This window comes from Crocodylus siamensis, chromosome 9 (genome assembly GCF_052110815.1).
Source record: "Crocodylus siamensis isolate JL-2025a chromosome 9, ASM5211081v1, whole genome shotgun sequence".
NCBI classification, from domain to species: Eukaryota; Metazoa; Chordata; order Crocodylia; family Crocodylidae; genus Crocodylus; species Crocodylus siamensis.
This window is the reverse complement of record NC_143403.1, coordinates 55,450,471-55,465,199: the sequence shown is the minus strand read 5'-3', so window position 1 is coordinate 55,465,199 and position 14,729 is coordinate 55,450,471. Positions and strand designations below refer to the sequence as shown.

General features: G+C 46.5%; 1 protein-coding gene across 4 annotated transcripts in view; it reads right to left on the bottom strand.

Annotated features, from left to right (window-relative positions):
* Positions 1-14,729, bottom strand: part of CABP1 (calcium binding protein 1) — a 74,341-nt gene that overhangs the window by 28,904 nt on the left and 30,708 nt on the right. Inside the window, exon 2 of one of the 4 annotated variants that reach the window (XM_090063898.1) lies at positions 9,458-9,688. The exons of the other annotated variants lie outside the window; for them this stretch is intronic. The gene's annotated coding sequence lies outside the window, so the exon portion shown is untranslated. The remainder of the gene's footprint in view (positions 1-9,457; positions 9,689-14,729) is intronic. 4 annotated transcript variants of the gene reach the window in all.

Genomic DNA, 14,729 nt, shown 5'->3' with positions numbered 1-14,729 from the left:
CCCGGGCTCGTCTGCGCGCTGCGGCGGCTCCGGGCCGGGGCCGGGGCCGGGGCCGGGCGGGGCGGCGGGGGGCTGCCGGCACGTCCCGCCGGGCTCCTTGGGCTGCCCCTCGCCCTGCGCCGGCGGCTGCCGCCTGCTGCCCCGCGCGCCGGGCTGGCAGAGCGGGCGGCGGGAGCTGGGGTCGCCGGGGGGCTGCTCCTGCCCGCCCCGCTCCCGCTCCCGGCCCTGGCTCCGCCGCGCCTGCAGCTGCGGCTGCGGCTGCGGCTCCGCTCCGGCCGCGCCCCGCCGCCCGCCGCCCGCCCGCAGCAGCGAGGTGCGGGACTCGCTCTTCGCCATGGACGCGCTCATGGCCGGGCGCTACGGCCGCATCCCGGGGCGGGCGGCGGCGGCGCTCACGGCGCGGCCCCGGGACCCGCGCTTAAATTCAGCACCGCGCCCATGTGACAGCTCCGCGCGCCCGCCCCGCCCGCCCGCAGGTGAGCGCCCGCCCCGCCCCGGAGCGGGGGCAGCGGCGCCGGGAGAGCGCGCGGCACGGGGCTGAGGGAAGCGCAGGGCCCAGCGGGCAGGAGCAGGGCCCGGACGTGGTACCGTAACGCGGCTTTGTCCGGAGCCGGCTCTTTCCTCTGCAGCTTTGGCAGCGCCTCCCAGGCCAGGCCCAGACGGCCTCACCGGGGCAGAGCAGATTGTGAGCGCTGCCACCACCCCCAGTGCCTCCCACAGCTGGAGTCCTGGCAGCTCCCTCAGCCCATGTGAGAACAGAGCGACTTCCTCCCTCCAGGGCAGCCAGAGGCAGGAGAGCCCTGGCCTTGCTGCGGCCTGCTCCGGGGCACTGCCCCGCGCTGACCAGCCACCGAGCAGATCGACTAGAGCCAAAGCTCTTGCTTGAGGTGGCAGGATTCAGGCCCCTCCCCCCTGCCTGTGCGCCCCACGGCGGGATCAGTGCTCAGCCTCTGACCCTGGGAGGAGCTTTTCCCAGGAACGCGGACTTGAGCTTGGAAGTGGGCCTGGGAGCCTGGTTCAGATCCACTATCAAACAAATAAAACAATCATGTTTGTACCATATTTTAACACAATCAAACCTGGGAAGGTCTCAGGGGAAACAGTCTTGAAAAGCAGATTTAACATTTCCTTCTTCTCTAGCAAGGATAACGCATTTCATCAGACAGGTTCTCCACATGCAAAAGCCACAGACTAACAACTGAAGTGCAAGCCTTTTAGAGACCCTGGTACACACCCTGGCACTTAGCCCAGGTCACTGCATCTACACTACTATTGTCACCCATGCAGCTAGATTAAAGCTAGCCTGGGTGCACCTACCTGTGCTGCAGTGATACCTTCACTTTGCTGCATAGACCAGTGTTTCTCAATCAAGGTGCCATGGTTAGCAGCGTCAGGTGTGCAAACATGACTCACAAAAGAAATGTAGAGATTTCAAATGGGAATCCACTGTCAGAACCATTCTGCCCTGCTGCAATCTTTCTGAGTTCTTGGCAACAGAAGAACTGCTTTTTTTTGCAGTCAAAAAGTGAATAAAAACAAAGAGCTGACATTTTCTGAGGGATGCCCTGAGTCTAAAAAGGTTGAGAACTACTGGTGTAGATGGACCCTAGTTACAGCAATAAGGCAGTCCTGCACTGGCAGAGGAAATCACTCCCACCACATGCCTTATAGCTGAGAGTGGAGTCTGTGAGGCTATTTTACAAGTACAAAAGGCAGAATCCTGGCTGCAACTAACGGTAGTTCTTATTGCTGGTGAGCTCCTGGGTGGTGAATAGATGTTTCTGCAGGCAGGGTCACACTTAACAGGATATTGGTATGAGAACCTATGAACCTGCAGCAAGGAACTCACAGGGACCTGGGCTGTGCTCTGGGAAAGTGCAGTTATTGGACTTATGTAATGGATGGGGTACTGATTCAGGATAAGATGACTCTTAAGAGTCCCAGCTAGCATGGACATGGCACTGCTGCAAGGAAGTTCATAACCACGGATTCCCATTTGGCATTGAATGACACTGCTGTGAAGAAACCTGCAGTTCTATGAGCTATTCTGAGGACTGTGGCAATATCACTGTCAACAGATGGGTTGTGGTTCCCTGTCTCAATCAACTGAGCACTGCAGAATTTGGAGCAGCTGCCTCATTAGTAAGAGGGGAGTCACTTATGCAGGTGTATGATTCATCCCTTTGGAGAGCACTTCAGGGATCAGGGCAAGAAACAGCTTGGCTAACTGAGCCAATAACAATGCAGCCTAGAAGCTATGTTACAGAACAGAGCAGCAAGGAAGCAGGCAGCAGCTGAAGCAAGTGGGAAATGGGACGGAGTGGGAGTAAGAATCTAAACCTTGGTTGTCCACTAAACCCATGTCTAGGGCTCAGCACATGAAGAACTTGGGATATTCAAACAGACTAAAATTAGTCCTCCTTCCAAATTTGCTTTTAAAGATTTTCACTTATCTCCTTTTGCAGACTAAGATTAATCTTGGGATCACAGTGGCAAGAGGCTGCCTGGCATCTGCTGAATACTAAAGAGCTGGCTATTCTGGAGCAAAATGCCAAAGAACAACAGGGCCCGGCTACCAAGAGAAGAACCATAAATCTAGCCACTAGCTGTCTGCAACTGACTCCAGAGAGTACCGATTCTGTTCCATCTGGCAGGACAAAAGAGGACAGAAGAGAATCCTTGAGACACTAAGGTTATATAATTTCCACACTTGCAGCAAGGTGGAACTCATGTCAACATGATCTGTGCTACTCAAAGTCAGAGACTAAGTCAGAAGGGGAATGGCACTGCATTTCCTAAACCAGGGGCACTGCAGTGTTAGCAGGTGGCATGATGTGGGTTATAAGGCTGTCCCATTCCAGCAGCTATCTATGAATACAGCAGTACCTATAAGCAGTATAGGTTAAATCCTGCCCAGCCTTTGTAGTATATCAGAAGTATGCTGGTGATGGAACCTGAATCTTTTTGCCTCACTCTGCACTAGTAAAAAGGGCCTGGGTAACTGAAGCAGAGCAGGATTCAGAGGAACAAGGGTTGTCTTACCTACCCCAAATCATGCTCATAAAAATGCTTTTCAGTTTCAGTGAAAAGGAGAAGCCCAGATAAGGAGCTGCTTGATTTGACAGTGAGTTGAATGAGAAATGCCCCAGGACAAGCTGTGAACCTCCAGGCAACCTCCGGCAGGAAGGGACATGAGTTCTGTGATGCTTTGGTACAGAAGATTCAATTCCCAGCCCTTGTCTTCCTTACACCTGCATTTGGAGCAATGCGACCTTCTGTGACAAGCACAGTATTCTGTCCTTCTGGAATACCTCCATCTGTGGCTCTGCAGCACTTTACAAACACAGCTAAATCTCACAGCATATGTGTGGGGCGGGCAGCTCTCACCTGCATTTCACAGGTGGGGAAACTGTCTAAGGTTAAGCAACTGGTTGATGATATAACTGGAAACAGAAGAGCCCTGGCTCACAGTGTTCCTGTTCTATCCCCTGTTGCCTATTCATAGCCATCCTCCTGAGCCTTTGTTTCCAAGCCCTTTCTCCCATATTCGTGCCATCTGCCATGGGGCTGCCTCAGTTTTAAACTCACCTCTAACTTTGAGCACTACACAAACACTCTTTTATTCAGACCTCATTCTGTCCTACCAATAGGGCAAGAAGTGCAGAACACTGCCTTAAACAAAGGATGAATCATTACTTGTGTGTCTGATAAGCACATATAGCACATGTGTCCAAAAGGTACTAACCAGGTAACTTAAAAACTGTGAGCTCCCTGAGAGCAGAGAAAGCTTCTTCCTCTGTCCTGAGACGATTACTGATGCCCACTGAATCATCACTCAAAAACATTGCCCCCTAGAATATCCCAAAAATTGCTCTGCAACACATCAGACCAACTACTGGTCTTAAAGCCAATGGGAGTTTTGCCAGAGACACTGATGGATCCAGCATATTGATTTTGATCCATCTACTACAATTAAAAGGGCATTCTTAAAGGATAATGGGAGAAAGGTGATTCTAGGACAGTGAAGACAGGACTCCTTCCTAGAGGAAAATTAGGTGGAAATAAAGTTTAAACTTGCCTGCTTCAAGAACATCTCAGCCTGGTGACAGAGAGGTACTTAGCCATGTTAGTAGCATCTGTAGACTATGAAAGCTTATGCCTCTCTGAATGGGTTGGTCTCCAAGGTGCCACCCTACCCTACCTTCTGCCCTGCAAGTATGTATGAAACAGACTTATTTTGGTCTAAGAAAGAGGAAGGAACTAATATTAAAAAAAAAAAAAAAAAAAAAAAAAGGTTGGTTGAGGTATTGGTAGAATTTTTCTTTTCCCAGAAGGTCATTTCATTATGGAATCACCTGTCAAAGCGAGGAGGAGGGAGAGGGGTGAACAAATAGAAAGCAAGTGGACAGGGCAGAACTGCTGAGATCCTGGCTAAGGAACTTGTTTTATGTCAAGAGATGGACTTTCCCATCCACAGTCCTACTCTTCCTCTGCCCTCTCTGTCTCCTCCAAATGGTTGTAGATCCACTGCCCATTCAATGGGCAAAGGGTGCCAAGTCTTCTTGGGAACTGCAGTTGGCCAGGCATGTCTGCCTCCAGAGGAAACTACAGCACTGACAGCTGGAGCTCCTGTTTGCTTGAGGACGTGGTGCTGCTCTTGAGGTTTCACTCCATGGGAGAATAATAATCCCCAGGGCATTACAAAGGCATTATTGTTCTGACTGTAATCCCTGGGCTCAAATCCACCGTGGTTACTTACATACACACAGTCACTAGGAATGGAGAGATCACCAGGGCAAGAGCAGCAGATCAAATCGAAGAGGACTAGGTTCTGCAATCAAACAACTCTGAAGTGGAAAAGGACACAATGTAACTCTCTGGGGGTTGGGTGGAAAGGGGGAGCAGGGAGGGGATAGAAAGAGGAGGTTGAGCAGAAATAGAAAAGAAATAGCAGCCTACAGGAAACAAACCCAGTGGGAGAGAAGTGACAGTGATGGAAAGAGAGAAAAGGAGGAGGATAAAACACTCAGAAGAAAAAGCAAAACTCTATTTTGCCCTCTTAGCTAAGGGGTATAATGAGGCTGCAAGACCCACCAGAGGGCAGATCAGCTTGCGCCCCTGCTCTATGGATGGTTGGACACGGCACAGTTAAGACCAATTTTCAGTTGAGAGTGAAGGGGAAGGATTCAGGGGAAGAACAGCAGGTCCCATCACAACATTGCAGCCTGAACATACAACCTTGGTATGGCTCCGGCCCTGTGTGGATAGCATATGAGAAATCAAAGCAGGAAAGGATTCTGCAGACTTAGCTGAAGTTTGCTGCCTTTGTAGTTGGCTAAATCAAATGACAGACAAGGAAATATGAGGAATGACCCACCACTTTAAAGGGCAAATGCAGCTGGCCTTCCCTAAGCCAAGGAACAAGACAAGGTCTATCATTTGACAAGGTCTCACTTCAGCCAAGCTCCTGAGAAGAAGCACAGCCTTCCCCATTTCAACTTTTTAATGAACCAGCCAAGTTCCTAGAGCTCCTTTCTCCCCAGCTCCCTTGCGCAGATGCCATTCCAGTTCACGCAGTGGGAAAGGCAATTAATTAAGACTGTACAGCTGGCTCAGCCCTGTACCCAGAGCAGGCAACTATGCTCCTTCTTTTATCCAGACACCTCCCCTGCCAAAGTGCAATTGACTTCCCAGTGCAATGCAGAGCTGCCGAGTAGGGCACTGCTGTGGGGGAAGGAAGGGTAAGCAACAGGGCAGCTAGGCAGCATATTGCATTGTTCATCTCTGAGCCCTTGTATTGGAAAGCATGACTCTATGTAAAACAGTAAAAGCAACACTGACTTGGGTCTTGCCGAGACATATGGTGCAACTGTGCATGGTAAGGGGAAGTACCAGTACCTGAAATCTTCCGGTGCCACAGTGCCAGTAACAAAGGAATGACCTGCCAGTTGGCCCATCTTTAGTTTAAGCTAAGGATAAAACATTCACAAGGGACCTCATAACTTTTCTTCCAGATGAGTTCAGACATCTCTCCTGGACAGGCCCAGAAAAATATGGTCCCTTCACTACCTTTAACTAAAGCATGAGCTGCCATCCTGAGACAAAACAATTAAGGGTATAAAATAAATGCTCTGAACTCAAGCTAATTCTGCATTGGCCACAGTGATTCACTCATCTCCAGAACAGCTGTTCTCTCTGTATTTCAGATATTTTATTTAACAAATAAAGCTGATCAATAAGGTGACAGGACAACATTGCTTTGCAGATAGCTTGGCACAGTCCATCTATACACAGAAATGAAACTATACAAGTCTGCAATTATGGATCTGTATCAATTAGCATCAATCTATCCCATTCACACTAGGAAGGAGGGAGGATAAATTACACCAGCTTGAAACTGTATCATTGGGGATCTTACCTAGGTCTTGATCTTTAAAGCCAAGGGTATGGTTGCAGGATCAGGGGCTAGGTCATTAGCTGCTGGGTCTGTTCTTAAGAGCCACGTAAGGAAATCCCAGAGTGCTGCAAGATGTGGAGCTGATGACTCAGGCCAAAATTTCCTAATCTGGATGTCTAAACATACTCACTTAAACCCATATTTACAGCAGCCAAATAAGCGGTTTGGAGTGTTAGCGGAATTTGCACGTATTACCAGGCATTACCTGACAGGGGTCGTAATGTGAACGCCTCTGCTATGGTCCCCAGTAAAATAAGTGGCCTGAGTTTTTCTAGGTTTGAGCACCTGCAGAGCACCTAACAGAAAGTAAGTGTAAGCTTCAGCTACTCAGCCCCTCTGGAAATCATCCCACTTCTGAGATGCCTACATGTGGAGTTAGTTCCAACTTCAGGCATTCAAAAAGGAAATAGTCAGCCTCAAGAGACAGCACTCTTAGGAGTCACTGCTGAGACAACACACACCAACATAGTGCTAGGGTGCATAACACAATGACACTGAGGAGAATTCACCATCAAAGAATTACACCACCACTAAAGGATCCAACACCGTATTTGCAAAAATCTGAATAATACCCTGATTTCTAAACAAATTAAAGTTTGGCTAGATACAGAATACATAAATCCCCCTTCAGCTTCCAATTCAGTCATTCCTTACTTCTCCAACAAAATGTTGAAGTACAGAGTGCTTGTGGCATTGTATCTCAGAGGGGTCTGCACGTCAGTGGTGGATGAGAGATCTCTAGATATAGAGCCTGAAAAGACATCTGGGGTCTTTCAGGGTAAAAAAGCACCATGGGACTCATCTTCATCTTCACCATCAGTAGCGGTGTTAATACCATGAATCCTGAGATGGACAAACACATCTAAATTCCATATAAGATTTGTCTCAAACTATAGCTCATATTTGGCTGCTTGTTCTCTGGGGATTTAAATCCTCTGTCCCTTAGCTGAACTTTCCCTAAATCCAATAAATTAGAGCACAGGCTGAACAATAAGTCACGCAAATCAAGAAATGCTTTGTAGTTGGGGCAAAAGAGATTTCAACACACAACTGCATACTTACTGTATCTTCCAGGATGCCATAATATTTGACAATGGAGGATAAATATCATTTATATTTTACAACTGAGGCACAGAAAGGTGACCAGATCTGTCCACAACACAAATCAAGAGAGGAGCAGGAAATAAAATCCAGCTCCCCTGCCTTGCATCTCTGTACTTCAGGCATACACTGTGCCCCATCTGCAAGCCTCAGATACATGTTGGACACTTGTATAGTGAGGTACTTTTTTAAGAACATGAAATTCAGCACTAGTTCATTCTGAGAAGTCACAAATTCCCACACACAACAGAGGGATTAAGGCAGCATATCACAGAATAGGATGGAAATCAGGTGGCAATATATCAAGCAAGCAAAAGAAATCTCCACGGAGTACTGGCAGGAGCTACTTCCATTCTGATGGAAACACCATCATACATAGATTCAATTCAGTTTTCTAGTCCATCTCTTGGGGCTTAAACTGGATTGAAATAGCGTGAAGGATCCTCATGTAATAGAAAAGTCATTTAAAACTCCAAAAGAAATGATAACCTTAACATCAAATTCTACAGAACGACTTAAAAAAATTCTATGGTAAGGCCCATACTTCCTGTTACATTTTTAGGTTTTCAGTATTTTTTTTTAAATCAAATACTACTCAATATCCAGAGAAGCATCTAAGTTTAATCTCTCCTAAAATCCACTGTAAACTTTCCATAAAGAAAAGTTGGAAGTTCCTAAATACCCAAATTAACACATACAGAACAAGTCATTATTTTATTTAGGATCTTACAGTAGAGCATCTTTTAGATGAAAATGAACTAAACAGGTCATAATTGATCTTAGTAAGATTAGACACAGGAGTCAAAAGTTACCATAGCAAAAATGAGCTGTTTTTTGAAGGGAACACAGACTGGCATGCAGATCATGGTGTTGGGGTCCTACCCCCACTGATTCACTGTGACCATGGCTGAATCACTTACAGCCAGATTCTGACACGATCACTTCTGCTGAGTAGCAACTAAAAGAATCTGAACCTTCACCTCCCTGCACCTCAGTTTCTCACTATTCAAAGTGGGCACAGTAATGCTTGCCTGCCTTTCCAATCTGCATTGAAACCTTTGGATTTCTATTCAAGTGTAAAACAGCAGGGGGTTTTAACATTATTTCTTCCCCTCGTTTTGGGTAACATCCACATGAGATTCAAGAAACAGGCCCTTTTTAGTTTCAGACGCAACTCTGAAACTAAACAACAGGACTAGGCCCAGACACACACCTCCATATCCCTTTCCAAGCCATGATGAAAGGAGATATCCAGACATGAGAAGTTCAAGATCACTGAGAAAAAAAAAATCACAGAAAAAATTAGTTTAACACTGAACTTCTCTGAGACAGGAGATGACCAGGGCTATTGACTGCACTCTGTGTTTTTCTAGCACTAGCACCATGCTGCGGTGTTTGACCTGCAAGCATTGCAAGAAGGTGTTTGTTTGTTTTAAAACCCACAAACCTGTTTCCATTGGAATTAATTTCTTTCTTCATTTAATGGAACAATATTCCTGGTCTTTAGTATTATCAAATATGCTTTTCTTCTACACAACACTGAGACTCAACCAATTTTACCCTGAAACCCTATGGACCCCTCTGAAAAAAATGTTAATGTTGGAGCCTTTTGCTTGGAGGAACCGACAGCCTGGTTTTGAACTGCCTAGTATGAATGGGAGGGAGAAGGTTGTGCTATGTATGACATGGGATGACCCTCAGAGACCGATAATGGCAACACTTCAAAACAGCAGAAATACTGATTTCACACCCAAGTGCTTCTGCTTAGGATTTCAGCAGTGTGACTGAGACAAGAATCAAGTCCTTGGAGTTCAGGTCTTGTTTTGCTACAAGTTCAAACATTCAGAGGCTTCACAGAAACTCATCTAAATAACATCCAAATAGAATTTGGGCACCAACCTGATCGGACCAGATTTTCAGTCAAAGATAACAACAGCTGTTACTGCTCAACCCATTTGGGATGAAAACATTGTTTGAAAGTCCTCTGTCTCCTGAAGAAAGTCTCCTCAAGTTAGTTGTATGAGATTCACAACACAGGCAGGGGTTGAAAGATCACTTCAAGCCTTTATTTAAAGACGCAGACATTTTAGCAGGAAAAGCTGGCAGGTGATGGAACTGACTGGAGGATGCCTGTAAGAAAGGGAATGTGCATCTTCAGTTTGTTCAGCTGTAAGAGCCAAAAACTGAAAAAAGGTTTGTTAGGACTCTGGGCCACCTAGGAGCCTTTTCCCTTTTTCTTGGCTCACTGCTTTGTTATAATAGCCATGACAGTAAGGGAGTGGCTGCCTCTCAGTTTCCAAGTTCTCTAGTTTATTCCCAATGATCTGTCTTCAGTTCTCTATCAGCCACTCACATTGCCCATTTCCAGGACCTGCTGCATATAGAAGCACTCAGTAAGAGAGCTGGAAGGGACCTCAAGGGGTGCTAACATTTAGCACTTCGAGAAGTCTTTGCTCTCTCAGTTTACTATAGTATCTAAGGGATTCTCAGATTCTATCTAGCTTCTCTATTAGACCTGAACTGCAAAATGCTCCTAGGACTTTCCAGTTTTCCTTTTCACTCCTGCTGCCAACTGCTGCAGCACTTTGATGAGAATATGACACTAAATCAGACTTCATATCATACCAAGGCTTTTTAAAAATGTACATTAACTGAGCTTAAACATTTGAAATGTATACATTTTTAATGACTTTGTGCATTAAAGGCACAAGAACTAACAACAGAATACAGAGCTCAAACAGAGAGAAAGTTATTCCCCAACACTCAAGATCTGAAGGACTCAAGTGTGGATAAGGATGTTATGTAAGGCAGACTTTCAGATGTCGCTAAAATACTTTACAATTAAGATTGAATATTAATACATGATTTAAACTAAGAACCACCCGCTATTAAAAGGATTAGGACTTTGCACTGGTGGAGAGGAATGCAAACAATGTTAAAGCCATCTCCTAGGCTGGGATCAAAGGCAGGAGAGGAAGTGGGAAGTGACATCTCTGGGGGGATGGGAAAGATCTTCGTATCACTGCAAAAATCCTATTGAGGTCATGATAAAAAGAATAAAAAAGGGGAGAAACTAGGAATGGAAACCACAGCTTCCTCCTCCTCTCAAGGATATGCACTCTGAGGTAAATCTTACTGTGCACAAGGGACCAAACTCAACCCGGTTTACAGCAAAACAGTAAATGACAGTAAAGTTTGGGTTTAATGCATTTGCCAGATTTGCACCTTATAGACCAAGTAAAGCAGAGATGCATATGCTTTCATAAGCAGCAGCTTGCTGCTTCAGATGTTAGCATCAGTGAGTATCAGATGAAGGAAGTTGCAGTTTACAAAAGCTTATGCATCTCTGTTTTACCTAATCTAGATGGTACAAATCTATCCCGCCTTCTCCTTGATTTCAGACTAACACGGTTCTCTCTCTTTGCCAGATGTGCCAATCAGACTCAACCCCAGCTCCAGCTCATGTGCCCCAGGCAAAGAGGAGTTAGTGTCAGGGTTTGCAAGTTTAGGGCTGTTTTGTACTATGAGTGTGGTTTAGTTCAGGCTACCCAGAGAGGTTGTGGAATCTCCATCCTTGGATGGTTTTTAAAAGCAGGTAAAACAAACACTTGACTGGAATGTATTAGTCAGGAATGATGTTGCCTTGAGTAGGGGGTTACTCCAGATCAGCGGTTGGCAATGTTTTTGGCCAGAGTGCCAAAAACACCTCAACTCGGTGTGCCAGAGGCAGATGTGGGGGAGCTGCAAGGGCCCTGATTCTTGTTGCTGTGGGTGAATGCATGCCTCTGGGCAGAGAGCAGCATGCGGGAGCCGGGGTTCTGCTGCCCCAGCCCCTTCCCTACCATGCGGTGAGGTGCATGTGCACCCGCCACAGCTATGGAGCTGGTGCTGGGGCTCCAGACCTGGGCGCAGCTGTTTGCAGTCTGCCCACCACCTGCTGCAGCCGCCCAGAGCCTGAGCCAGCCATGGCAGGCAGCCATGGTGCTGCAAACAGCTGCACTGGGCTCTGGAGCCCTTGTCTGGCTCTGTCACAGCTGCATGTGTGCCTTGGGGGACACACCCAGGAAGGGGCCTGGGGCAGCGCAACTCTGGCCCCTTCCCCACAGTCTGCCTCCAGAGCCTATCCAGAGCCCAATGCAGCTATTTGAAGCCTCCCAGCTGCTGCCACATCCAGCCCAGGCTCCAGGCAGCTGCTGCCTGCCACAGAGCCTGGGCTGCTCACACCAGGGCTTGTAGCCTCCCCAGCACCTGCTCCAAGATCCTGGACTCTGTGGCCAGCAGCAGCTGCCCACAGCCCAGCCCAGTTGTGGCATGCCAAGTAAAATGGCCTTGCGTGCCATGCTCTAGCGCGTGTGCCAGGGCTTGCCGACCCTTGATCTAGATCAGTGGTCTCCAAACTTTTTTAATTGCGCACCCCTATCAGTAAAAATTTTTTGAGCACACCCCCCCAATATATATATTTTTATATAAATATTAATAGAAGTTCTAATATTTTCTTCCCACACCCCAATGGATCGTCTTGCATACTCCCTGGGGTACACGCACCGGACTTTGGAGACCACTGGTCTAGATGAATGCCTGAGGTCCCTTCCAGCCCTACTTTTCTAAGATTATATGATGGTGTTCATTTTCTTTTTTAACAAAAACGAAAGAAGGAAAATATGTTTGGCAGTGTCCAAATTAGCAGAGTATTCAACACTCTGGAGAACCACAACTCTGATAGCCTCAGCTTGTTTTTTACCAGAAAAATACCACTTTGTAACACTTTATAACTGGACAGACAGGACTAAATTCATTTTGTCAACAGTCTCTACAACAATACCATTTCCTATATAATGTCTCCCACTGGGAAAGGTTATGCCTGAGGTAAGTTCTCTTACAGCTGTTAAGTCATTTAGCTACCCAGATGTTTGGGGAGGGACCTCATAGAAGCACCTGTTCTAGCAAGAAGAGGCAACTGGACCTGCATCACTGAATAAAGAGCATTGCTTCCAAGTCCCTTGTTTCCAGGTTGGTTTCTGAACACTAGGGGCTACATGGAACCGGGTTAAAAAGAAATTTAGATAAAAATTAACTTGAAAGGCAAGTTGCTAAAAGTTCCATTAGAACTGGAAGTCTCTGGAAAAATGGAAGACAACTGGAAGAGATGGAAAGAGTACTTCACTATCTACAAGGAACAGACAGCAGTAAAAGGAAGACAATTAAGGAGTAGCTTTATTTTTTATGATAGAAAGCTCTGATGCATTAATGTGCTTAACAGTTTTTCAATTAATGAAGGCAGAGTAGACTCACTAAGAAACTTTATTATAAGAATGTGAAGAATGCTGGACTCCATGTAAATATGAAACACTAGAGACATGAAACATGAGAGAGATCATAGAAGCATAGAAAATGAGGGGTGGAAGGGACTTCAGGAGGTCATTTAGTACAACCCCCTGCTCAAAGCATGACTGTCCCCAGTATATCATGCCAGCCAATGCTTTGTATATCTGGATCTTAAAAACCTCCAAGGATGGAGATTTTACAACTTCTAGGTAACCTGTTCCAGTGCTTTACTACCCTCCTAGTCAGAAAGTTTTTCCTCATATCTAATCTAAACTTCCCTGGCTGCAACTTGAGACCATTGCTCCTTGTTTTGTCACCTGCCACCAGTGAAGAATGGTCCAGCTCCATCCTCTTTGGAACCACCCTTCAGGTAGTGGCAGGCTACTATTAAATCCCCGCAGTCTTCTCTTCTTCAAACTAAATAAGCCCAGTTCCCTCAGCCTCTCCTCATCAGTCATGTCCCACAGCCCTTAAACCATTTTCACTGCCCTCCACCGGACTCCCTCCAATTTGTCTATATCCCTTCTGCAGTGGGAAGGGGTGGTCCAAAACTGGACACAGTACTCCAAATGTGCCCTCACCAGTGCTGAAGAGAGGGGAAGAATCACTCTGCTCAATCTGCTGGCAATGCTCCTACTAAGGCAGCCCAGTATGCCATTAATCTTCTTGGCAATAAGGGCACACTGTTGACTCATATCCAGCTTACTGTCCATTGCAACTCCCAGCTCCTTTTCTGCACAGCTTCTGCTTAGCCAGTAGGACCCCAGCCTGTCCTGGTACACGGGACTGTTCCATCCTAAGTGCAGGACTTTGCACTTGTCCTTACTGAACCTCATGAGGTTTCTTTTGGATCAATCCTCCAAATTACCGAGGTCTCTCCGAATCCTGCCCCAGCCCTCCAGCGTATCTACCTCTCTCAGCTTCGCGTCATCTGCAAACTTGCTGAGGGTGCACTCTATGCCATCCTCCAAGTTGGTAATGAAGATATTGAACAAAACCAGGCCCAGAACCAAACCCTGGTGCACTCCACTTGATACCAGCTGCCAGCTAGATATTGAACTACTGACTACTATCCTCTGAGCCCAATTATCCAGCCAGTTTTCTACCCACTTATAGAACATTCATCCAACCCATACTTCCTTAGTTTGCTTGTGAGAAACTTGTGGAAGACCATATCAAAAGCCTCACTAAAGTCAGGATATATTATGTCCATTGCTCTTCCCATATCCGCAGACCCAGTCATCTCATCATAGAAGACAATCAGGTTGGTCAGGAATGATTTGGCCTTGGTGGACCCATGCTGTTTCTAATCCCCTTCTTTCCCTCCAAATGCTTAGAAATTGATTCCTTGAGGACCTGCTCCGTGATTTTTCCAGAGACTGAGGTAAGGATGATCTATCCATAGTTTCCCAGATCCTCCTTCTTCCCTTTCTTAAAGATAGGCACTATTATTTGCCCTTTTCCAATTCTCTGCGACCTCTCCTGATAACCATGAGCTTTCAAAGATGATGGCCAGTGGCTCTGCAATCACATTGGCCAACTCTCACAACACCCTCAGCTGCATCAAGTCGAGCCCCATGGGCTTGCACACATGCAGCTTTTCCATATAGTTTTTATAGCCTCTTTTGCCACTGTTGGCTTCTCAACTCCTCCCCAAATTGTGCTGCCAAGTACAGTAGTCTGGGAGCTGACCTTGCCTGTAAAGACTGAGATGATAAAAGCATTGAGTACTTCAGCCTTTTCTGCATGCTCTGTCATTAGGCTGCATCCTCAATTTAGTAAAGGACCCACATTTTCCCTAATCTTCCTCTTGTTGTTGACATTCTTATAGAAAATCTTGTTACCC